Genomic DNA, 26,707 nt, shown 5'->3' with positions numbered 1-26,707 from the left:
AAATGCCATTAACATTGATGCATCAATGTTGACTTAGCATTGTTTCAATGGTTGTTTGCTATCTGGGTAGTTTCTATGTGGCAAATTCATGTTAGAAATTATACAAGATGAATTATTATTAAAGCTCCTTTACAATTTTTGGCGGAGACCTCAAAATTAATTAGTATTTTAGGCTGTTTTGGCAAGAATGTGTTTGGCATGTCCATTATTTTAAGGGGAGCAACAGCAAATTTTAAAACTGTGCGCAGTTAAATAGACGTGCTATAAATTGTGCTGTGTTCAGCACAACTGACTTTGAAGACGTTTTCTTTCATGACTTGATGCAGGGCAGTACAGGTCTCCATTTCAATGTTATAAACAATGCTTCTTCCAATTCGATACTGAAAATTGAGGGATCTAAATGTTTGTCCTTTCATGCCAAAAATAAAAAAATTTAAGTACTTTACAGCAGTGTATACCCACCTGTTGTCAAAAAATGAAGCGTCACAGACAGACGTTCTCTTACTGTTATGAAGCGTTTCATCTTGGTATTCTGCTTTGTGATGAGGGGTCTCACCATCCCCAGGAGAACTTTGAATTCTTCAGCTGTCATACGTAGCATCCTTCTAAACCCTGTCTTATCATGCACGGAAGGAATGGAAGGTGGAGGACTCAAATTGTTTTCACACAGGCCTCCATGTTGTAAGGGTGCTGACCCTTGACCCTGTGGTATATCCTGAACTGTGATGAAAGAATCCCAAATGCATGTTCCACTACTAACCTGGACCGGGACAGATGGTAGTCAAAAATGTGCTGCCATCTTTGCAGGGTCTTCCCTTGATAGGGCCACAGGAGGTGACGATGGAGAGGGAAAGCTTTATCCCTATGAAGATGTAAGGAAGTGGGCCTAGATTATCAGCACCAGGTAGAAGGGCATCTGGAGGAATTCTCAGTGTCCCAGCTTCAATGGCCCTGCCAAAAGCAGAGTCCCTTGTAGGGCTTTTCCCCCTGAAATGCCAATGGTTCTCATGCCGAGCTTGTGCTCAGCTGGTTCACAATTGGGGCATTCTGGAGCCTATCGCAAACCGGCCGCACTTTTCCACTGACTTGAGAACTGAACGGTGACATAATGGGATACGTAGCTATGTGGTAGTTTTATGTGACTACCTTACCTGCCCACAAACAAACATGGTGCGTCACAGTGTTTGCATACAGCTTTTACTCCTGTTTTTGAGGACATATTTAAACATACAGAGAAATACAATCTAACGTTATTACATTGCTCAACGAGACATGTCAGAGACAACATCTATGCTCAAGATGCCAGGTAATGTTGACAGGTGTGTGCCCTTGGCTTAATGTAATTACATTATTTAAAAAAAAATGTCTCCCCTTTTTCTCCCCAATTTGGAAAGCCCAATTCCCAATGTGCTCTTAGTCCTCGTGGTGGCATATTGACTCACCTCAATCCGGGTGGCGGAGGATGAATCTCAGTTGCCTCCACGTCTGAGACCATCAATCAAGCGCATCTTATCACGTGGCTTGTTGAACGCATTACCACGGTGACATAGCACGTGTGGAGGCTTCACGTTATTCTCTGCGGCATCCACGCACAACTCACCATGCGCCCCACCGAGAGCGACCCACATTATTGCGACCACGAGGAGGTTACCCCATGTGCCAATGTGGTTTCTTGGGAGACCTGGCTGGAGTCACTCAGCACCCTGGATTCGAACTTGTGACTCCAGGGGTGGTAGTCAGCGTCTTTACTCGCTGAGCTATGCAGACTCCCCTATGAACTTTTTTAATGTGGCTTAACTTGCAAAGTTCTGTCAACTGTAACAGTGGAATTGTTATCAACATTTGTGTTGCAGATGGTTATATTTGGATTTTTGCCATAGCATATAATATTACGTTTACGTCTTGATAGAGAATCTCCATCAGTTTACTTGACAGATAGCAGTGATCTTCCTGACAGAAAAGCTGGCCAAAAATCCCCTTACTGAACAAAACAATGCACAAAATGATGAGAAGAGTGTAAGGAAAGCTAAGAACGTCTGCAAATTTAATAACTTACAGAGATCAGCTACAGAGGACACTGGCGATTCTGTGTTTGTCTTGAGTGTTACTGGCTGAATTCAATGCTCCAGTTAGTTAGCTGGCTGGTTGGTGTCTGAGCACATCTTTGCTCTGTCCACTGCCGCTTTTGCTTATGTCCTTTTTATGGTCCCTGTACTCTCTTAATTTTTTTTAATTAATTAATTAATTTTTATTTTTTTCGATTTGGTCAATTGTCCCAATTGAAGCCAGCATGCGTCATTTCTTGTTGTATTTCTTCGTAGACTCTTTTTTTCCCTTTGCGATCTCTCTAGTTTACCTGGGATTGCCATAGAAGACCATATTGCAAACTGGTATTGATGATAGATAGATAGATAGATAGATAGATGAGGTGTTGCTAGGCGGTTGTTTGGGTGTTCTGGGTGGTTGCTAAGGCATTGCTAGGCAGGTGCTAGGGTGTTCTGAGTGGTCACTAGTGCATTGCTAGGCGGTAGCTAGGGTGTTCTGGGGGGTCGCTAAGGCGTTGCTAGGCAGTTGCTAAGGTGTTCTGGGTGGTCACTAGGGTGTTGCTAGGCAGTTGCTAGGGTGTTATGGGTGGTTGCTAGGGCATTGCTAGGTGGTTGCTAGGCAGTTGCTAGGGTGTTCTGGGTGGTTACAATGATGTTGCTAGGTGGTTGCTAGGCAGTTTCTAGGGTGTTCTGGGTGGTTACTAGGGTGTTCCATTTGGTTGCATAATAAAATTTGGAAAATGCAATTGTAAAATGAGTAGATGGTATGCACTTGATGGTCACAGTACACTTGTAAGACTTGTTGGTGACTGTCACTTTGCGCACAGATGATTGGTCCAGTATGAGATCTCTGATCAAGAACATCACCTGCCCCGGAGCAGGTTAACCATTTAGTGTATGTTACTATGGTGATGAACACCGATGAAAACCTATCAACCTTACTGGTACTGTGAATTCAGTGTTTGCTCAAACTAAGTTTCAATTTACCTAGCTAACTGCTTAATCCTGCTTTGTGACATAGACCACTAGTCTCTTAGACCATGATTTGTCCTGTGACAGATGAGTTTGGCTCATATCTGCGAGAAAACATGGTGTGAAAATGCAGTAACTACAAAATCCACATTAAAACAATTCAAGCCATTTTCTCAGTTTCAGTGTTGGTGTAGTTTCTGAGTTTGGCCTTTGTAGGGTAGTAAAGGGTATTGTTATTCTTACCAGTGAAACTAAACATGTATAAAGTCATTTAGGGAGATCACAGATAGGTTTTCAAGGTTGGGGAGTGGGGAGGATAAAGGACCCAAAAGCAGAAAGAGAGATTTCAACAGTATTTATTCACAAGTTCTCAAAAGTCAAGTCAAGGTGCACCCTGCGCCGGCTGAAGAAGTCGGAGAACCAGCGAGCCGCCAAGGGCTAGTGAAGAGTGTGTTTGTATGGGGAATGTGTGCATTGTGGAAGTCTGGAGCACTCAGAAGAGAGTCCATAGAAGCTGGTGAGGTGCAAGCGAAGCCCAGACGAATCTCCCGAGATGCAGGCAGAAATCGAGGAATCCTCCACAGTCCTGGGCATCAGCTGGTGAGAGTGAATGCAAGCAGACAGGTAAACGCACTTCAATAGACAGGAAACCAACAAATACTCAAGCTCGTTCCAACTACACAAGAGAGAAGAGTTAGACTTCACCATAAAAAGCACATGTCAACAATAACAGGGAACAATAAAATGGTGAAGAATGAGAAGGGAGTGCATTTAGATGAAAGCAGGTGGCAGCGGGCATGCAACTCATCACCGTGATCAGCATTTCCACAAGATCGATCACCGTTTCCATGGAAACGCTGATCACGCATGCCGGCTCCACTTGTGAGACATGAGGGAGAAAAAAACAAACAACAGTTAGTGCCGGCACACATGCTGGAACTGTGACATAGATAGATAAATAGATAGACAGTTAGATAGATGACAAAATGACAAAAATAGAAAAATACTACAAATATCTTGGGCTATTTTGTGATTGGTTGGGCTGGTCTTCAGCCCACCCTTAAAGTCGTAAAATCGTTTGTGACTTCTTTTATAAAACAGCAATTTTTTCATTGTAAAATCCACACATAGTTCATGTCCAGAAGGATTATTTAGTGTAAAACATGTTAAAGATTAACGGACCGGCGGTTAATTCATTAAATTATGAGATGTTTCCACACAAAAGCAGTTTTTTCAACGTTGTGAAGCATCTCCTCCATAGACATCCATTCAAAAAGAATGGCCTCCTCGCCAGTGTACCGCCAAAGAATGTCTATGGAACAGCCACGTTACGCTAATCTATACTAAACTTTTAGGGTTCCCTATCAGAAGGGCTTTGGCATAACTGTCTCTGATATTAGTGAGTTAGCAAACATACATTTTCAGCCAGGTTAAGTTGCAAATTGTTACTAATTTTTATTATAGGCTGTGTCTACGGATGATGGACCAAATCACAAGCACTTTTGAAGTCTTTTTTTTTTTTTTTTTTTATTCTACTGACCAATCATGCTCTCTTCAGAATTTAGCCACTAACCAATCAGTTTCACTTTCGAGTATGCGCTGAAATACAGTCACAGTAGTTTGAGTATCGTATTTCTTGTATGTGCACCACTTTGATTACATGAGGCTCGCATCAGAAAGGTGGAAAATGCTGCCTTCGGAGACCGTATACGGAGGTAGGATGAAAATCAGGTGTCTTTCAAACTGTTCTGAGACCCATTTCCATAAGAGTTCCATTCATTCAACAGCGCTATCGGTTAAAAGCCATTAAGATTAGGCAGCAAGTAAGCTGTTACAGCAGTTCTGTGCATGAACAACATGAATTCCATCTCATGCTCTCATTATATACTATACACAGAACAGCTGTGCTCTGAGTTCGGTTTGGTTCACGCACGCCATTAACGTATGCTGACCGCGTTAAAAAGTGCTCCAGATTTACTTCAACTGCACAAAATTTTGGACCAAGGAGGAGATGCTCGCATTTTACCATGTTTAGATGGAGCACCAGAGCCTGTCAAAGCTCCCTTCATTTTTTTTCCCCATCAAAATAAATGCTCGAGACCAGATAGCATCGCCACCTGCTAAATTATTACAGAAATATATTACTATTGATTATTGCAATAATAATAATAATTATTATTATTATAATAAATTATTTTTTTAAAGAGAACTTAAGTATGAAAACCCTACAGAGTAACTCTTATAGTATTGGAAGTAAAGCATGGGTAAAACATGACCTTTTAGTCAAATCATTTACTACCTTGTTCAACACGAGAGCTGCTGTTTAATGTAATTTATTATTTTTTATTTTAGAACTGATGTCAGAGCAGTGGCAACAGTATTTTTTTGTCCAAATCGTGCAGCCCTGTAATAAAAATAAATAAATAAAATAAATCTCAAAGGGCAGAAAAATCGTGATTAAAAAATTTTGTAAAATAATCATGATTATCATTTTAACTATTATCGTGCAGCCTAACATTATATGTTATTCAAGGACACAGTAGCAGTCTGGGGGGTCCCTTGCAAGAGGATCATCATATTTGGGGGTCCTTGCCATCAAAAAGTTTGAAAACCCCTGCTCTAGATGGTGATAAACAACTACACGTTGCGTTCATAATTCATGTTAAGAGCGAACTGCACATTGGAAATAATAAAGCGAACTAAATTCTGTCTAACAGCAAGTCTTGTCATGTGTCACTCTGAGACGTCTTACAGGTCACCCGCCACAGTGGCGGGTAGATGAGCCAGCCACTGCCCATGAAATACCCACATTTGGCAGGTACTAATTTCATATGTTGCACATAGGACAAATGACCGCATATCCTTTTGGAGGAAAAATATTATGAGTTGACTAGTGCTTAGTTATTATAAAATAATTATTTCAGACTTAATTATTCAGAACCACCCACTCTACAGAAATAGCATTTAAAGAATAAAGTTTTAGTAGAAAAATATTGATAATTTTCAACTCATGCTCATATTTTTGCTTGGAATATATCACATATGGTCAGACAGTCATGTACGGTCTGGTCACAGAACTTGAAACATTTCAATGCATCGAAAATCAAATCGGTTCGGAAAATATCACATCCGCAAATGGTCGGAACGCCACGCATCCCCTGTGCAACTCTCCACTGAAAATGAATGACTTTTGGTCTATTGTCTGTCGGATGCAGTGAAAAGGCAGCTTAAGGTGGTGTTTGAAAGTGTAACGATAATTATTAAAATGCAAGAGTCTTTGTAGTTCATCCAAAATGGACTGCAGGGATGCAGGCAGTGGTCTGTGATGTGTCGGGCTATATAGCAAATGGGCAATTATAAGATCAATTGTGTAAACAAGTAAATCAACCATGTTCTCAGGAGAATGGTGTGTAATAATGTTAGGTTGGTCATGTGCAGGGGTGAAAAGAGTACTGAAAAATAACACTCAAGTAAAAGTACTGTTACTTCTTAAAAATGTAGTTTGAGTAGAGTAAAAGTAGCTGTCCTAAAAACTACTCAAGTAAGAGTAAAAGAGTAGTTCATTTAAAAGTCCTCATGAGTAGTGAATATTGAGTACTGAGTTGCGAAATCTATGCCCCTTTATAATAAAAACTCTATGCTGCAATTTAAAAATTTAGCACATATACCGTAATTTACATTCCCTTTTATGGCTGTTTGCCAGAAAGAATAAAAAAATATAGGTATTTTATAGGTGTTTGTGACTGACAACTTTTAAAATACATCACTTATCTATTATACTGTAAACACTACATGAATCTGATTTGAAAAAATAAATAGAAGGGAGACATGATTACAGAAATGAATCTGAGATGGCATGAGGGTGAGTAAATGATAAGAGAATTTTCATTTTTGAGTGAACTATTCCTTTAAGTAGCACATGGGGGGGCCACATTGTCTTCCTTTTGAGATACAATGTTCTACATTGATTTAGTTCTTGTATCTTTTAAGCCCAGCAATAGTTGTGTTCTCATTCTAATGCATGATGCACTATTGTCTGAAGTTTGTGACTGGTGGAATGTTCTGCCTGAAGTATTGCACTACAAAGGTTGATACTTTTCTATCAGGCATTAGAAAAAACTTGATAAAGGCTAAGAATAATTATAAAATATTTTAACATCTCTACTTTCCTGGTAATTTATTATACAAATTAACACACTCTCTACATCAGGGGTCGGTATTATAAAAAAAAAAAAAAAATTAAAAAATAACAATATTATTAAAAAATATTATTATTAAAAATGTCACTGTTTTATTCTATTACATTAATACTTCTAAAGCTACTCAAGTTATTCAGCCAAAAGTAGTGAGTGGTTTTCTCGTTTCCTTGTTATTGTTGTTTGATTAATAGCCTTTTTATGACATAGCCTACTATTTTGATACAAATACGCTTTTTGTCCCACTGTTTACGTTCACTTTAGACCAAACCGACTGCGTTTACATTAATGCCTCACTAAGACGTGCATTGGCGGAATTGTAAGTGTATTTGACCATTTAGGAGCATACCCGCATTAGCGCTCTCAGAGCACAAGCACATGTAAAGAGCACAAACATTAGCCACCTGTCAATCAAACAGTACGCAGCTACAGACGTCAGGAAATAAAAGGTCAATCTATTATATTTCATCTAGATCAACCAACCAGTGTCTGTCTTGCTATCGCGATCGATGTAATGAACACCCCTGGTCTAGATGTAGAACATAGGCTAAGTATATAAAATTACTCAAAAGTTTATCATGGATATCGAGGACATCTCTCTTTTTTCTTTTTTTTTCTTTTTTCAGATAAACATCAAGATTGTTTTATCACTCAGCCCTACTGATAACATTGCCTTAATCTCTCACATCAACCCAATAATCTCAGTGATAGACAGCTAAATTACAGGCTACGTTACAGACACATAATCTAGTAAACCGAAATATTAAATTTACCTCGATATGTTTCTTAAAATTAGACGCAGGATTAAGGATGTGTTCACACTTGGCAGGTTTGGTTCGATTAAAACGAACTCTGGTGTGATTGCTCTGTTAGTGCAATTCATTTGAACAAGTGTGAACGCTGCCACCCGAAACTTGGTGCTTACCAAACAAGCGGACCGAGACCGCCTGAATAGTGGGTCTAGGTCCGCTTCCAAACGAACTCTGGTGCGGTTTGATTGATATATGAACGCAACATGGACCAAAGACATCTAAATGGACCAAAAACAGGAAGTAATTTGCCTAATACTGACCTCAAGCATACCTGGTTCTTCTCATCATAGGAGCTATGTTGCCCACTACAGTTCGGTACAGGCGTCAGAACCGCCGTCAGCCGTCCTTGCAGCATATCTTCATTTTTGTGTGCAACGGAGGAATTCTTGGTGCTGTTTTGGCTCCTTTACACATTTTATTAGCTCTTCGTTTGTTCTCAGCTGGTAAAAATACCACCATATATACATATATAAATCTAACGAGCGCATTTCGCCCAGCAGCCAGCATTGTTTTGGATGTTCGGCAAGTTCCGTAGCAAAATATACGTCATAAAAGCTGTCCAATCAGGTTGTGACTTTTTCCTGATGCCTTTTGTTTTGTATCGTTAGGTTCGGGGTTAAAAATTCCAGTGTGAATGCTAAGCGAACCAGGACTAAATGTATCATTTTCTTTTTTGGTCCGGACCAAGAGAACCGAACTACAAGTGTGAACACACCCTAAAAGTTCAGTTACAGCACTTAAAATGCTCTCAAGTAAAAGTATACAATTTTTAAACTACTTAAAAAAGTACAATTCCTGGGAAAAACTTCTTAATTACAGTAACGTGAGTATTCATATTCGTTACTTTACACCCTTGGTCGTATGTTTGAAAGGTTAAACATTTATGCAATTTATCAATTACAATATTAGACCATTATACAGTTGTTGGATATTTTGTTGTTTCATAAATGTTTCTTCATAATTGTTTTACTTTTTAAATTTAGCTAGATTGTGTTGAAACACATTTTTGTAGCCAAGACTTCAATATTTGTGGCTATACAGAAATTGCCTTTTTTTTTTTTTTTACTTACCACCTAACCTGTGAAATAGTCACTTGTGTAAAAAAAAAAGTGTCCCCAATGAAGTTTTTACAGCCCAATCATGACAATTTTCCAAGCCCAACCAGCCCGTCCCTCCCCCGGTCACTATATGCTCTCAATGTATAGCAAAGAGCAGTGTGAACATTCTGCAAAACATCTCCTTTTGTGACGGACAGTCTAATAAATCTATTGTTTATATGTTTTTTTACACTATATGTTTTGATTAACATTATACTCTTTACATCATAATCTGTCCAACATGACATAATCAGTACAGTAAGTATCTCTGTCATTTTAATAATTGACTAGATCCTTGTAACGGTCTTGCTGCGTGTCATTGTAGTGCACAGTAATACCCATTAAGATTTAACCACCTACAGTCTTACAATAACCTTAGCTAAACACATTAGCATGTAATTAATGTTTTGATTAGTTCAAGGCTGAAGCACAGGAGAAAATGAAAATAGAGCTTGGAATCAATTTTATTAATTAAATCATTCATCAGTCTTCTGGGCTGCATAGATCGTGTAGTTAATGACTGCTCTGATATCTAGTGGAACAAACCCCTTACCCGTCTGTTCTGTGGACAGGTATCAAAATCAAATCATGTGTCTTGTTGAGGAGAGGTGTGCTATTACTTTGATAAGCAACCAGATTTACAATTTTAGCCTACCTGATAAAATAGGCAAAAAAATCCCTTTGTCTTTTAGAAGGAACTCGAGTCATATCAAGACACTAGAATATATATAGAGACTATCACAGAGGTGGACTCTGTTGACTCGGGCCAGTAAGCAACCATATAGCAACATAAAGCAAGTTTTTGCAAGGACAGCTAGAATTCACATTCTCTCCTGAAAAAGTAAAATCTACCACTGCTTTGATCTCTCTCTCTCTCTCTTTCTCTCTCTCTCTCTCTCTCTCACCCTCTCTCGCTCTCTCTGTTGCATGCTGGGAGTGTGTGGGTGAGTGGTGCTGGGTGAGAACTGAGCTGTGAGAGTTCACCTGTTTTTTTTATCTGTTTTTCTATTTTCTTCTCTTTTGCATGGTTTGACAAGTATTGTTTTGATATTTTTTGGCAAGTGTATTGAGGTTTGCGCGGAAGGATGGAGATGCCGTTTTTGTCCTTGCACAATGGGTTCAGGTGTGTGCCTGATGACAGAGTCATGGTAGTGTATGTGCTTGTTGCGGCAGGGAAGGTGGTGGGTCATGAGAATACTGTACCTCCTCCGCTTCCCGTATGAATAAAGCCGTTGTGTTTTCTTTTTTTTTGTTGTTTTTTTTTTTTGAAAGCGGAACATCTTATCAAACAACATATTGAAAGTGGGCTTGTTATTAATGACAATGTACTCCAAGTTACTCCACTTTACGCTGCTTCCTCTAAAATGATGATTTCACATTTTGGTAAAATTGCTAGTTCATTTAAAGTGATTTCTCTGGGGTGTAAACGTCCAGCTTCGAAGCATGTAATGTCTTTCAGGAGACATGTTTTCATGTTTTTAGATTCCCCAGAAGGAACACTGGATGTTTCCTTTCATATTAAACATGAGGGGAAAACATATGTGACCACCGGTAATTTGAAATGCTTTGAATGCGGTGATGTTGGCCACAAACGGTTGCTTGCCCACATAGAGAGCGAGGAACAGACAAGATTCACTCAGATCGAAGGTTGGTGCTATGGTGGTTCCTGCACACGCTGTTTGGGAGGAGATCACAGGCCTCTCTGAGGTAAGACAGTCAGAAGCTGATGTGGCTTTACCCGCAATTACCCGAAAGCACCTGTGATGGTGATTATATATCAGCATTGATAAAGCTGATAATAAACATTGAGATATTGGCTGTTGAACAGGTTAATAGCTATGCTATGATAGTGGTGGCAAGTACTAGTTATTATCAATCTGGTTGTGAAGTTGGAGAGCTTGCAGTGGAAAAGGAGCAGTTAGAGTTGTCTTCTAACCACATAAATAATGAGATGGGTGCAATGGATCCTTCATGTTAAGGATTTTTTTCCTAATGTAGTTTGTGAAGTTGGTTACTGTTCATCAGAAGAATGTGGGCTTTGATTTTCTGAGTGAAAAGAAATGGTTTTGCTTAAAGAAGCACATTACTGCAATTAGAAAATGTAGAAAGGTGGAAAAAAGAGAACGTCAAAAGCATTGACCATCCATGCATCACGTGGTGTTTTTCCATTAATGCTGCTACTATCTGTCTGTCTCTTCTCCCTTTTGAACATACATATGGACGTTTTAAGGATGGGTTTACTCAATATTAATGGGGGAGGGATGGGCATAAGTGTGCATTAGTCTCTGAAATAAATAAACAAAAGTATTTACATGTTACTTTTCTTCAAGAAATACATAGTGATGTAACCAATGAAGTTGAGTGGGGAATGTGGTGGAAAATGCAGTATATATTGAGTATATTGAGTCTTAAAACAAACTTAAGTGCAGGGGTGGCAATTCTTTTTTCAACTGATATGAGTTACTGTTTTATGTACAGAAGAACCAGTAAATGGCCACCTTGTTGTAGTCAAAGACAATATTGAAGGGGTTATTTATTATTTTGTTAATGTATATGCACCAAATGTGGGATATGATCGGTTGAGTTTTTTCCAGGGTGTTGAGTGATGTTTTAAAACAGTGTTTTAATGATGGTATGGTAACGTTATAATTGGGGGTGATTGGAACTGCACTGAAGATTTCACTGTTGATCGTACTGCTGAAGAACCTCACATTCAGTCTTCTTGTTTATCAAAGTTAGAGTTACTGAACTCCTAGACATGTGCAGGGTCAAACATCTTGGGTAAAAGTTCATGATAATAGATCTAGTGCTGCTCGTTTAGACAGAATTTATGTGTATAAGCATTAATATTGAGTGAGCCCATTGAGTATTGTGCTTTCTGTCATTATAAATAAGTCTCAGTATTCTAAGAAGTCTTCATATTGGCATTTTAATATTACATTTCTCCAAGACAAACATTTCTGTAAATATTTTGAAATTTTCTGGCAACAGTGGAAAATAACAAAAGGTATTTTTGCAAATTTAAGACAGTGGTGGGAGATAGGGAGACAAATATAAGAATGAATTGGGGAAAGAGCAAAATAATCAAGTTTGAACTCATTTCAGATTCTGGGTTGATGGAGCTGTCCAATATCCCATATGAACAGATATCATGGAGAATGGCAGGTACAGTGCATCCGGAAAGTATTCACAGCGCTTCACTTTTTCCACATTTTGTTATGTTATAGCCTGATTCCAAAATGGATTAAATTCATTATTTTCCTCAAAATTCTACAAACAATACCCCATAATGACAACGTGAAAGAAGTTTGTTTGAAATCTTTGCAATATATTAAAAATAAAAAACTGAAAAATCACACGTACATAAGTATTCACAGCCTTTGCCATGACACTCAAAATTGAGCTCAGGTGCATCCTGTTTCCACTGATCATCCTTGAGATGTTTCTACAACTTGATTGGAGTCCACCTGTGGTAAATTCAGTTGATTGGACATGATTTGGAAAGGTACACACCTGTCTATATAAGGTCCCACAGTTAACAGTGCATGTCAGAGCACAAACCAAGCCATGAAGTCCAAGGAATTGTCTGTAGACCTCCGAGACAGGATTATATTGAGGCACAGATCTGGGGAAGGGCACAGAAAAATTTCTGCAGCATTGAAGGTCCCAATGAGCACAGTGGCCTCCATCATCCGTAAATGGAAGAAGTTTGGAACCACTAGGACTCTTCCTAGAGCTGGCCGCCTGGCCAAACTGTGCGATCGGGGGAGAAGGGCCTTAGTCAGGGAGGTGACCAAGAACCCTATGGTCACTCTGACAGAGCTCCAGCATTTCTCTGTGGAGAGAGGAGAACCTTCCAGAAGAACATACATCTCTGCAGCACTCCACCAATCAGGCCTGTATGGTAGAGTGGTCAGACGGAAGCCACTCCTCCATAAAAGGCACATGACAGCCCATCTGGAGTTTGCCAAAAGGCACCTGAAGGACTCTCAGACCATGAGAAACAAAGATTGAACTCTTTGGCCTGAATAGCAAGCGTCATGCCTGGAGGAAACCAGGCACTGCTCATCACCTGGCCAATACCATCCCTACAGTGAAGCAAGGTGGTGGCAGCATCATGCTGTGGGGATGTTTTTCAGCGGCAGGAACTGGGAGACTAGTCAGGATTGAGGGAAAGATGAATGCAGCAATGTACAGAGACATCCTTGATGAAAACCTGCTCCAGAGCACTCTGGACCTCAGACTGGGGCGACGGTTCATCTTCCAACAGGACAATGACCCTAAGCACACAGCCAAGATAACAAAGGAGTGGCTACGGGACAACTCTGTGAATGTTCTTGAGTGGCCCAGCCAGAGCCCAGACTTGAACCCGATTGAACATCTCTGGAGAGATCTGAAAATGGCAGTGCACCGACGCTCCCCATCCAACCTGATGGAGCTTGAGAGGTCCTGCAAAGAAGAATGGGTGAAACTGCCCAAAAATAGGTTTGCCAAGCTTATTTTTATACTCAAAAAGACTTGAGGCTGTAATTGGTGTCAAATGTGTTTCAACAAAGTACTGAGCAAAGGCTGTGAATACTTACATACATGTGTGTTTTTTTTTATTTTATTATTTATTTATTTTATTCATTTTTAATTTAATACATTTGCAAAGATTTCAAACAAACTTCTTTCACGTTGTCATTATGGGGTATTGTTTGTAGAATTGAGGAAAATAATGAATTTAATTCATTTTGGAATAAGGCTGTAACATAACATGTGAAAAGTGAAGCGCTGTGAATACTTTCCGGATGCACTGTATGTGCAGTGAAAGGCAACAAACCGGTACAACATACAATTTTGGAAGCTTTGAACTCTAGGAAGCCACTTAACATGTTGGAGAATCACTTTTTCTGAAACATGTTATAAATTAAACTGGAGCCTGTCGCTCACTTTTCTAACTTTGTGAGAAATATGAATGAACTATACTGTATGATCTATTATGCAACGAGTATCCCTATTTATATCTGACATAATGCTGGAAAAATTCTGATTATCGATGCATGAAATGGCATCCCAAGTCTATCAGTCACCATTCATTTTCATTTTATCTTGCATTGATTTCGTGACTGAGGCTGTCATTCTGCCTAGAATCTCCTAAATTGTGTTCCACTTCCAACTATACTATCTCTATCTGTAATAGTGCACCGAGGGGCAACGCTTGGAATGAACTACATACTTGTGTAAAATTGCAAAAATGCAAGTAATAGAGCATGCATAGTGAAACATTTGCATTCTTGTTTCAGGCTATAGGCGGCGCAAGTGGGAAGCTACTGGGACTTAAGCCCCAAATGTTTTTATCATCTTGTAGAGATGTCAAAAGTACAAGTTCTAATGTATAAAGTTGATTCTAAAATATAAATACATTTTATCCTCTTTAACCCGGCGCGACCCGGTACCGGGCCACAGATATTTTAATGTTTTTATTATGGTATTATTCAACAACCACTTGCTTGATCTGCACATATTAGGTGTCATTTTAAAGCGTAGACTCTTATCTTTACAATGAATAATATAGCTGACCTGACCAATTTTAAAATACTGCTTTTAAATTGGCTGATAAATTAGAACTGTTCCATTTTTAAAAAATGGCACATTTGCAATCACACCAGTCATATAAAAAAACTCTGTAAGATCACACAGCCATGTGTTATATATCTTTGGAAATGTCTTGATTAGTAGACTATAACGAGCAAACTTATTACATTCAGAGACCAAACTACAGTGAGTATTTGCGTGTGAAATCCACATATTTATTAATGTGGTATATTACTTCATGAAAAATACACATGGTAAAGAAAATGAGATATCACGACTTACAGCAGGCGAACCTGAATTAAACAAGCTCTCACCTGATATCATACAATTTGAAAATCCAGAGAATTTTCTCAAAGACTGTCATGACACACTATTTTGGCTAGCTCTAATGGCGATCACTACAGCAACGGTGTTCTCGGGGAGCAATTCACTGAAACAAAATCATTCACGTCATAGATGTGTCAGATCGTTCTTATTGGATCTCTAGAAAGTGTCAGATTCCATATTTGGAAACATCCACTTGCCACGTGTTCAGTGTGGGATCAAAATTAGAACCAGAGTGCACATACATAGGCCGTGTGTCCACCAAAACTTTTTCCCTGAGGCCAGTGTATTTTTTCAATTGTTTGCAATGGGAGCACCATATATTTAAAAAAGCCAGCAGCGTGACGAGGCGTCTAGCGTCTATTCCACACCGAGTGCTGCGCTTTAACCATTTATTTTTGGTCGCCGAGAGTTGAAAAATTTTCAACTTTGGGTAAAACGCAGCACTCGTCACTGTCACTTTTTGAGGTGGTCAAGAGGTGGTCCTGATGGTGGTGGGAGTTGGAGAGGCATTAGATGACAGAATGCTGCCATGCAACTTCACCTGCTGGAGAGGAGAAGTAGGTGGTGCACTTGTCTAACTTTCTTTCTTTTTTTCACTTGTTTCGACTATAAAAACACTGCCAGTACAGTAAGACAAAATATACATGTTAAAAATACATTCTCTGAAAAACCTAAATATCTTATGCAGTGTTGTTTCTAAAACAAGATAAATCAAATTGATCTTGTTTTAAGGATTGTTTTGATATTTTTACAGGAAAACAATAAAATACATTATCAAGAATACGATTTTTGCACAAATATCAAAGGTCTTACTAGAAAAGAAGAAATTATGATCCAACGTGAATTTTCTTCATAAAAAAATATGATTGTGGCATGTAGAGTGCAGAAAAGTGCTATATAAATGTAACATTCATTCATGTGAAATGGCTAGAAATAGCATTTTAGCTTAGCGTAAAGCTGACAATTTACACAAGGTTTATTTCTATTTCTTCTGCTCCAAACTTACTTCAAACTTACTTCTCTGTCTGCTCGTGTGAATGTAACACATCATAAGAAAGTGTTTCACTGCTGTTCAAATGCACTTTGGATCGCATCATTTATATAAACTGTAGGGCTTTACTGGTTGTTTAGATCAGTGTTACTATCAGAAATAATTAATAATTATTTTTTTAGTTATTAATTAATATTTAAATTAATTAATTGAATCTAACTCATTAAAACCTCATATGGGACTCCAGTAAATGTAGTGTGCTATGTTTAGGAGCAAGTTCGGTTATTAGCAATAATTAATAATTATCAAAGATAATTATTAATTAATAAAATCAATAGAACATTGATGAGAATCAATATTAGCTTTTTAAAATCCTTTAAATCAACAATTATCAAAGATAATCGTTAATTGTTAACATCGATGAAACATTAATTAAAATTAACACTAGCTTATTGAGCATTCAAATTCAATCATCAAAGATAATTATCAGTTATCAAAAATCAATGGAATATTAATAAGGATTAACATTGACAGGGCACAACCCTAGAATTAGGGACTAATAACCAAATATTAGATTGTTTTCTTAGGAAAATCGACATCCGAAGAATATCGATTTTCGGGAAAAAAAACGATGAATGAAGGTTTGAATCCGAGCACTGACATCCCATCAGCATGACACAGGCGTATGCAAAACAAACCAAAACACTTCTCTTTGTAATATAAACAAAGTTTATTTATGCAGTAATATCAATTAATAATTAATACAATGCAGTCAATAAACTTCCGACTTACAACTACAAACTAAACAGTGATATGATTAGATATGGAAATAAAATAATTCTATAACACATAAGGTGTGTGTGTGACAGTGTGTGTGTGTGTCAGTGTGGTTAGTGAGAGAGAGAGAGAAGTGACAACCCTAAAGCTGATTTTGTGATCGTGGGAGAGAAAGCAGCTGTTTAGTTCATCGCTCAGAGACGCAGTGGACGGCTCGTAAACAGTCCCGCGTTATTTGACTCTTTAATGGATGTACTCAGTTGCTGTGTCACCCGCGATGGCGAAATTGCACAACAATCTAATTTGGTTGGACCATAATACAGCAAAACAAAATCGTGATAATTAATACCCCGAGTATTAATAATGAGCGGACATGGCGATCCGTAAACTGTACAAGCAAAAACCTTGAAACACAAGAATAACACACTATAATATTCTATCTCTACCCAGACGTAAACCTCTTACTTGAATCGCATGAGGACACAGGTAGAATGTGTTTTCCTCAGTCCTTTAACTCTGACCCGGTTCCTTGAGGCTCGGGTGATGACGGGAGGCCGTTTCCTCGCTCTGTCGGCGGGTGGTACGGCTGTTGATTGTCGGCGGGCGGTACGGCTGTTGATTCTCGGTGGGCTGGCGGAGAACTCAGAAATGTCGACTTGATTGAAGATGGAAGAGAAATCTTTAATCTCTTCACTTCTGTAGGCAAACGGATGAAGATGCGAATTGCTCGGCGGTCTCCTTCGGATCCGTTAGAGTGTTCGGTTGAACACAGAGTAATCTCAACTCGTCCAGCGAGATGGAGATTGTATGGCTACAGTTTCAAGTCGGACGTTACTTCCTTGTGCCATGAGGTTGCACCTGAGAGCAGCAAAAAAGCTACGTCTATATTCGGTGAACAAAGTCGCTGGAAGTGAATTCTGGAAGCATTTCAGAGGTATTTCTACTTCTGATGATGTCATGTTTGAGGGACGTTCTGTTGTGTGCCTCATCCAATAGGAGTTGAGAGTTCGATCCTTTAGTGAGCAAGGCTTCATGGATTTGTAGTCTGTTTTGGACTCCCTTTGTTTGATTTTGGCGTGATTTTTATCAGTAAGATTTACGACTTGGAAGATGGGGGCTTGAGTTAGGTTTTTACGACTGTGTTAGGCCTGCCTTTGTCTTCTATCTGAATACATGAGGCCCAACAAAATGAATAACATGTATAAATGTTTTCCATCTGAAAGGACTAAATATTAAATGAAACAAATGACAATAAAATGCAAAGTAATCTGTTCTGTAATCAAAATACTTTTTGAATGTAACGTTTTAAATTTTATCTGTAGTGGAATAGAGTTACTTATATTTTGTATTTTAAATATGTAATCCCGTTACATGTATTCCGTTACTCCCCAAACCTGGGCAGGGGGCACACCTTCCTTCCTCTTCATCAGCCCCCTCCCAGCGTAAGAAATTGTGGAGGATGAAAGAGGCCTTCACCACTGCATCTGCCACCTTTGGTGAGACACCAAGCACTCTGTGGTAGAGTCTCCACTGGGCAGCATGGATCCCAAATGTACACTCCACCATCCTCCAGGCCACGGGAAAGAAGGTAATTAAACACACGCTTCTCCCTGTCAAGGTGTTTTCCTGGGTAGGGTCGGAGAAGGTGCCTCTTCAGAGGAAAAGCCTCATCACCCACAAATACATGTGGCACAGGCTGGAGGTCTTCTGCTCCTGGTAAAGACGCATCCTCTGGCAGGTTGCGGGTCCCCTGGTGGAGGGCCTTGCTAAAGTCAGAGGCACAGAGGGTCCCACCATCGCTGCTTTTCCCGTATGCCCTCACATTCACCATCCGGAAAAGGTAGCGGGCATCAACTACTGCTAGGAGGACGATGGAGAAGCTCCCTTTGTAATTGTAATACATGGACCCAGTTGATGATGGGCCTGTATTGCAACATGCTTCCCATTGATTGCTCCCAAGCAGTTGGAGAAGTTCCATAGCCTATGGAAATCTCCTGCGATCCTCTTCCAGTGGTGTTGTTCAGGGAAGGGCATGTACTCCTGGACCATGACAGACCAGATTGCCTCACACACATCTTTCACTATTCTTGCCACTGTACAGTAACCCACCCTGTAGCTAAAAGCTATCACTCTGAATGAATCTCCTGTTGACAGATACCTGAAATAAATACAGAAAAAGATATAGTGGGTTAATAATCCATTAATTATAAATTCAATAAAAAAATATATTTTTTAGCCTGCTTTGATTATATTAAATGATTAGTGTTTAGATGTGTAAAATCTTTTGTATCACTGAATCATAAATACCTAGAAACAAATAAACATGTACATTAACTATGTAAGTTAAGTTGTGCCACATAGGCAGTGATGAGAGTAACTAAGTACATTTACTCAGTACTTTATTTAAGTACAATTTTGAGGTACTTGTAATTTGAGTATTTTCCATTTTCTATCACTGCTGCTATTGCTGTTGAATTATAATTCTAAAAAACTTTATTAACCATGTGCAGAAGTGTGCATCAGCCGCAGTCCACATTCCATCTACAGACCCCCCAGTGTATGTTCAGGTCCCAGCACATTAAAACCAACTAGCTGTCCATCACCCCACAACAGCTCACCAGTATCTGCCAGGTGTGAACCTATTTACATTTATGCATTTGGCAGACACTTTTATCCAAAGCAACTTACAGTGCTCTTATTACAGGGACAATCCCCCTGGAGCAACGTGCCTTGCTCAAGGACACAATGGTGGTGGCTGTGGGGATTGAACCAACAACCTTCTGCTTACCAGTTCAGTGCTTTAGTCCACTGTGCCACCACCCATCTCTTTAATGTGCCCAACAAATGATCCTAAACCTTTAACAACACCAGATCTGCCTGCAGATTTTACTTATCAGCTGGCCCCAAGTACATCTGGATCTTCCAGTCATTCAGCAACATACATCAGACAGTTTGAACACAAAGGCTCAGAAACAGAATTCACACTCACGGCAAAATTGTCAGGATTCGTACGACTTTTCTAAATTTGGCTAATTCGTATGATATCGTGCGACTGCGCTCGTTTGAATTCCTACGACTTTCACTACAGCCAGTGACGTTGCTGGACATCATTTCCATCTAATACGTGACAATTACTTGCTTCTGTCACACACACACAACAACTTCCCATCATGTTTACACACTCTGGTTAAGTTTAGATAAGGGGTTTGGGTAAAGGCATTATATTAATAAGTATGTCCTTAACGCCTCGAGTGCGAAACTCATGCTTACTTCCGCATTAGAGTTTGTGCAAGCAACATTGTGTGAGACCATACGAAAAAGCCAACTCGTAAATTATGTACAAATTTTCATGAGAATTGGAATTATTCCAGCACTCCACTTTCACCCAAATTCTTGACAGCCCCAAAGACTGCTGTTTGTAACCCACAGCTACAATACCATCTGACATTCAAAATAATGCATAAGCAAACCCAACCAAAAGCATCTCCACTAATGACAAATATTTACAACATGCTGCTTTTGCAAAAAGATTTTGAACAAGCATTAAAAAAAAAAAAAAAAAACCCACACACACATCTATCATTGTCTAATCCAGATGCAAATACAAATCAAAATCTTACATCAGTCTGTATCCACCGTAATAACAGAATTTTTTAAACCAGTAAACCATGTTCAGAACTACACTTAGGGAATTAACCATAAAGCATACGTGCATCAGGTTTTTCCCCAGAGGAGTGGATTGAGACTCCAGTGCATCCGTCTTTAGTTTAATGTCCTGTTTATTCTGAAAATGAGATCACTCTCAGTGAGAATGTTCTTTCAGATGTAGTGAGAAAGAAGTCGATTTCTGAAATAAATTATTATAAACGAAAGAAAAACAAACAGGAAACACAAAACTCTCAGGAGGGTGAAAAATGGTAAGAAAAAAAAAAGGAACAAAAACATAACAAACCATAAAGAGGAGTAGCACACAAACACCGGTCAACAGACATGGGAGCAAAACGATCTAAAAAACACAAGAGGAAACAGGTGAAGACAATCAACATAACTAGGACTAAACTATGGGTGAGGCCAGAGAGAATGAGGGGGCGGAGTTGGGAGAGCACATGGCAAACATAAACATTAGACTAAGCCAGGTGCTCATGCATAACACAAACACAGAAGTCATAACAGAAGGGCAGACAGAGAAGCATCATGACATTTGGTGCATAATTCAGGACTTTTAATTATAAACAATCCCAAAATACACCGGGGACTCTTATTTTCAGATAATGGAGACTTAGCCCCATTACAATGGTCTATGTTAAGTCAAGTTTTTTCTTATTTTTTAAAAGTTAAAAGTTTTACACATAAAGACATAAATAGCATTTTTTATTTCCATTTAAGTTGAAAATGATGTACACTCACATGAGATGAAGACTTCAGTCATATCAGAAACCCAATAAAAGCTGTTTCATTTTACATGGAGCGGGTCGCCCCCTCATGGGCACTGCCATATTGTCAGCACATGACAACCTGTTTCATGCAATTGACTGAGGTACTACCGCTAAACATGATAATAATAATAACATGTTTACTTTATATAGCGCTTTCAGCCAATGCTCAAACAAAAAGTACAAGCAACAAAACAATCAAACTAAACAACAACAAACACAATATACTTACTACAGACCACAATGGAGCCTGAGTCAACTGTATAGTCCAGAGTGATGGTGTCAGCAGGAGTGTGATCCAACAGTTGGAGTCATGAAACAAACAGTTACGTCCTGTAGTTCGCATGGCGCGGATCATGGATAAATGCCACGATTTCACACGTGTTCAGGTGTTCAGCTACCAAAGAGCTCTTGAATCGCAGGTGTCTGGTCACAGTCCAGTGCGCAACAACACACAAAAATGTTTTGGATTACATACAATAATATCCATTATAGGGTTGTGTGAATTATGAGACTGAGAAAAACAGAATAAAAGTAACATAACAGAAGAAAAACAAGCATATTCAGTGTAAACAAACTTCCAGCATCCAGGACAATGGGTGTCAGTATAGAGTCCAAAACCACAAGTACTACTGGGACCGACGGGACTAGTAAGAGTTAAAAACGTACTGAGTGCACCTTTAACCAAATTAAGCATCTAATAGCCAGTTACATCAGATGAGGTTTGATGATAAATAAGGTTTATTATTATTCACAAGTTATGAATGTGGAGATGCAATGACTTTTACATTTTGTACATTAATTGCATTTCCATCCAAGGATTTTTTGCGAAAAAAGTTTGAGTGCATCAAAATAAAGCTGATGGAAAGGCAAATTATCAATACAATGGAAACAGATTTTGTCGAGAAAAAAGGCATTAAAGCAAAAAATGTACTGTCACATGACAGAATTTACATCACATTTGTCCTTACAACAAACAGCATAACGGAGAAGAACACTTGGCTCACTAATGCCACCAGTTCTGGTATTCTATTCAGTTTCTTCTAATAATCCCAGATGCAGACAAATAAATTCTCTTCTTTTTTACACATTTTCACATTGATGATAACAGAACAGCGCAAAACAATTATGGAAACTTAGTTATTGATAGATCATTCATCTGGTTAATAATTTAATGCACATAGCACTACGGTAGTTTATATAAAACACTCTCCACACAAGGATGGTCTTTTAAAACGATAAGAAAACGAATTCCTTGTCAAATTAGAATGAAATCTTAGTATGTCTCATCTGCAGTCTTATTTTCAAAAGATATGGCCAGACGTGCAGTCCAACAATAATGTTAGAGCAACAGCAGTAGGAACGGCCACGAATTATCAACGTGATAAAGTCACTGTTTTTTCCTCATACTGTTTTTTTCCTCATAAGCACCTTTTTTTTGCCTATTTACAGCCTACATACTTCTAAACTTAAAAACACCTGATGAATCAGTTGTACAAAACTGTCCTTTGTATTGACCTGTTTCATGTGATGTCACTGTATGACCGCGCCACCATGTTTGTGACCAAAATTCCATATATCTTCTGTGTGCTGCGCTGTGGGATGCGACAAAAGCCTTCTGTAGGAGTTCTTATGCAGCTCTTATTTGCCCTTCAAGTGGAGTCGGAAATATCGTAATTACCATTTCCAAGCACAGTATTTAGCCTATTACAAGACTGCTCGTCAAATAAATAAGTAAATGGACATGAAGCATTGCTTTGCATTGAAATTATGTAATTATGTAAGAAGAAATAAATTGCTGAACAGCTGTAAGTTCTGTTGACCATCTGACCCGTCAATATTCAGCCTATCACAAGACCACTTGCCAAATAAACAAATAAATGGACAAATAATTTTATTGGCTTACTTGCAGAGGAGCAGGAGGGATGGCAAGCAGAACCCATATGAGCGGTCTGATACGTCTTAACCTGGATGTGCGTTTGTTACAGAGCAATATCTGACCGCTGGATGGCGCCATTTACCAATCAGAATCGAGTATTCCAGAGTGCCGTGTACTAAGTCGTAGTAACGAATGCAAATAAAGTATCGGGAGTCATACTTCAAAAATGGTATCAGGACATCCCTATTTAAAATTATGAGTACTCACATGAGATCAAGACTCCAGTCATAGCAGTGGTCTAATAAAAGCTAATTTATTTTACATGGAGAAGGTCTCCTCATGTCAAAATCACATGATTGGCATGATCACATGAATTCTTTTATCTAGGTAACTATCCTGTTATTGAACACATTCTTTCATGGAATAAATGAATCATGGCTGACTGCATCTTAGATTTTCTGTTATGCTGCGTCCATGCCGCTAGGTGTCAGTGTAAGTCCAGATGACTATATCAGCCAGTGCAACATAAACAAACAATCCTGTGTTTGCACCTTTACCTGATATTAGTTTTTATTGTAGGACCAGCTATCAGCGCACCTTAGCCATCTTCTCTGTCACCTGAAAGCTTTGAGACCTACAAAAAGAGGATCAATGATTCTTCACTAGCCGCCCAGTTAAACTTTGTCCTCTATTAGTGTGCTAACTTTTCATCGAGTTCACCAAAGCCACAGGCATCACTACAAACCACAATGGGCAGACAGCGAGGTTTTGACCTAACACCAAAGCATTAGCACAGCGTGTCTGTCTCTGTGATCTTCTGGTGTGGTTGACAGCAGATGTGAGATAACCATTTTAACCCCTGCCTAAGGTGAACTTGGGATTACAAGGACAGCCCGAGAGAAGATTCCTGTTTTCCTGGAAGTGTGATGTACTACATGTATTCAAACAACACTGACAACATGTGCTTATCCATTAGAACATCTTCAATCATGATGATTATGATCTAGCACTGTACTGCAAATGCAAAACACAGATACAATTTCTGTTGGTTACAACATAGTTTTGACAAAATGTATAGTTTTTACACATTTTGACAAAATTGAGTTCTAACCAACAGTAAATGGGGTCTCTAAGACTATGATCTGTCCAGTGACAGGCGAGTTTGGCTCAACTATTATATTAGTAACTATCAATTTTAAATGCATCGTGGTTGCAGAAAAAAATAACCGAATTGTAAAATAACAAAATGTTTTGAAGAAAAAAATAAAACTAAAAACTAAAGCAAAATCATTGTAAACAAAGTAATGCTTTCCTTGGTTACTTTACTCAGATTTTTGCTCTCCCCACCTTATCGATCTTCACCTGTTGACATGTGAGCAGTAAAACAGAGTCGCACTGGAATGACAGCGACTCTCCGCTTTGATTGGCTGGCGTAGAGCTGTTAATCTAGAACTAGTGGACCAATGGATATGTTAAACCCCATGTGAGGAACTTGGAAATGAGAGTAAAGATAAACAGTGTGTGCAAAAAAATCAAGGAGAGCAGAAATTGGAGTAAATGTAACCATGAAAACATAACTTTTTTTGCAAGTCTGATGACATCAAGTCATTTGTATTTGTTTATGCGCTTTTCACAACAGACGTTTCAAAGCAGCTGTACAGGAAATTATGCTATAACAGAAAATAAAGCTGTAATGTCTTAGTCATCATTGTGCTATTTGATATAAATTTAAAAAGTATTGTTGATTGTGCCTTAATTAAATAATAATTGTATTTATAACCCCAGTGAGCAAGCTGAAGGCAACTGTGGCAAGGAACACAAAAGCCCCTAAGATGTTGGTTAATGGAGAAAAATAACATTGGGAGAAACCAGACTCACTGTGGAGGCCAGTTCCCCTCTGGCTAAACAGCATGCATATGATGACAATATTAGTTGTGTGTAGAACAAGTCATGGTTTCAATTAGTAAACTAAGTGAGTGTAAAGGGCCAATGTTTAAACTAAATGATTTTGTGTGCACTATACATATGGTGTGAACTAAAATTTGGTCACTAAGTCTTTGATGTCATCCTGAATAAACTGTGGAAATATACCTAGTTGCATTGTTGTTTGATATTTGGCTGATGAAGGCTTTAGTTGGCACTTAATTCATTGTCTATGTATTCCATTTTAAGAGTGTTACGTCCCACGATGTATTTGTTTGTTCACTGTTTTATTTTTGACATTTCTAATTACATCTGCGGATGTGTATTTGTGTGCTTTGCCTGTTTCTCCTTACTCGTATCTCCCTCTGTGCTAGGCAGGCCCTGCTCATTGAACCCAGGTGACATTAATGATGAGTATTTTTTATGATTGGCTACTGGGTGGAGAAGGCTCAGCATATTAGTCGAGCAAAGTCTCCTTACAGTGAGTGTGCCTTTTTCTCCTGTTCCAGACCATGTTAAGTGTTGGTATGGTGTTGTAGTTGAATCAGTGTCTCTGCCTTAACCCCTTTGTTGTTGCTCATACATTTGCATACTTTAAGGAAGGAATCATTAGGGAGGTGGGTGCCTTTCTTTTGAGATGCCTTTTGTGTTTTTTGTTGGAGATTGAGACATTTCCTTAATTCTGCTTCCTCTGTTCTTGAGCCCATGACCTGGAAACTGATCAAAGTCCGCCATCATGAAGGCCGTATCAGTTCGACAACTGCACCGTGAGGACTGAGGAAGCTTACAGAGGATGCTTGAGTGAGGAAACACTGTTGCATCCTATGTGGAACTCCTTTTGCTTGAAGCACCTGAGGCATGCCTATAAGTTCTCCTCCCACTTCACATCTGTCCTTTTCCAACAATGGCTGGAACACTGATCATGAATGTAAGTTGTCCATTTAAACTAGTGTTTTGGCAAATATTAAGAAACTTTTAAAAAGCCACAGATCTTTGTTAAATTGCCAAGATCAAATGCAACCTGTTAAATTTAATTTGAGTTAATTCATAACTGTTAAATTATTTGTAGATATGATTGTGGTAAAATGATTGCATCTCTGCTTTAAGTGTGTGGGGTGGGGTGTGGTGGGGTGTTTTTTTTTTATTTTATTTTTTTTATATATAATACAACCGTTACTGGTGTTCATATGCTCCATGTTTCTGCACAATTAAAGAAGTGCACCCTTACTTTCTAAAGGGGCTTGTAGAGATGTAAGTATCCCCAAATAGACAATGTGAGGATTATTTTGAATTGCACAACTGTAATGGGAGTTATTTCTTTCAGGGACTGATGAGGAGACCCTCAATTTAATAAGGCTGAGGACTGAAAACCATTTAGACTTCACTGGGAGGAGGCACAGTGCTAAAAAAGGAACAGCAGTGTGCCGCTCTTTTTGGAGTGGGAGGACAAAAGTTTTGTGCAACACACGAATTGATGACCACTACCATCAATGGGTTCCTTGACCTGTTTAAACAACTTATTAAAAAAATAAATAAATGTTGTCCTTTTCACACACATGTTGTGTTTCTATATCATCATGGGGACTTTCCATAGACTTTAGATAGATTTCATAATGATCTAATGATAATTTCTATTCCCTAACCCTCACAGAAACCTTCTTACTTTTTCAAAAAAAAA

At 38.8% G+C, this 26,707-nt stretch overlaps 1 long non-coding RNA gene across 1 annotated transcript; it reads left to right on the top strand.

The window, feature by feature from the left end:
- Nucleotides 1-4,616: 4,616 nt before the first annotated feature.
- On the top strand, nucleotides 4,617-26,502 carry LOC127415892 (uncharacterized). The gene is made up of 3 exons (XR_007893009.1): nucleotides 4,617-4,732; nucleotides 25,404-25,957; nucleotides 26,354-26,502. It is a non-coding gene; the product is annotated as an uncharacterized LOC127415892 (long non-coding RNA).
- Nucleotides 26,503-26,707: the final 205 nt, after the last annotated feature.

The sequence above is a fragment of the Myxocyprinus asiaticus genome, chromosome 25 (genome assembly GCF_019703515.2).
Source record: "Myxocyprinus asiaticus isolate MX2 ecotype Aquarium Trade chromosome 25, UBuf_Myxa_2, whole genome shotgun sequence".
In the NCBI taxonomy this organism is placed as follows: Eukaryota; Metazoa; Chordata; class Actinopteri; order Cypriniformes; family Catostomidae; genus Myxocyprinus; species Myxocyprinus asiaticus.
Note: the sequence above shows the minus strand (reverse complement) of the source record. Positions and strands in the feature narration are given on the sequence as shown.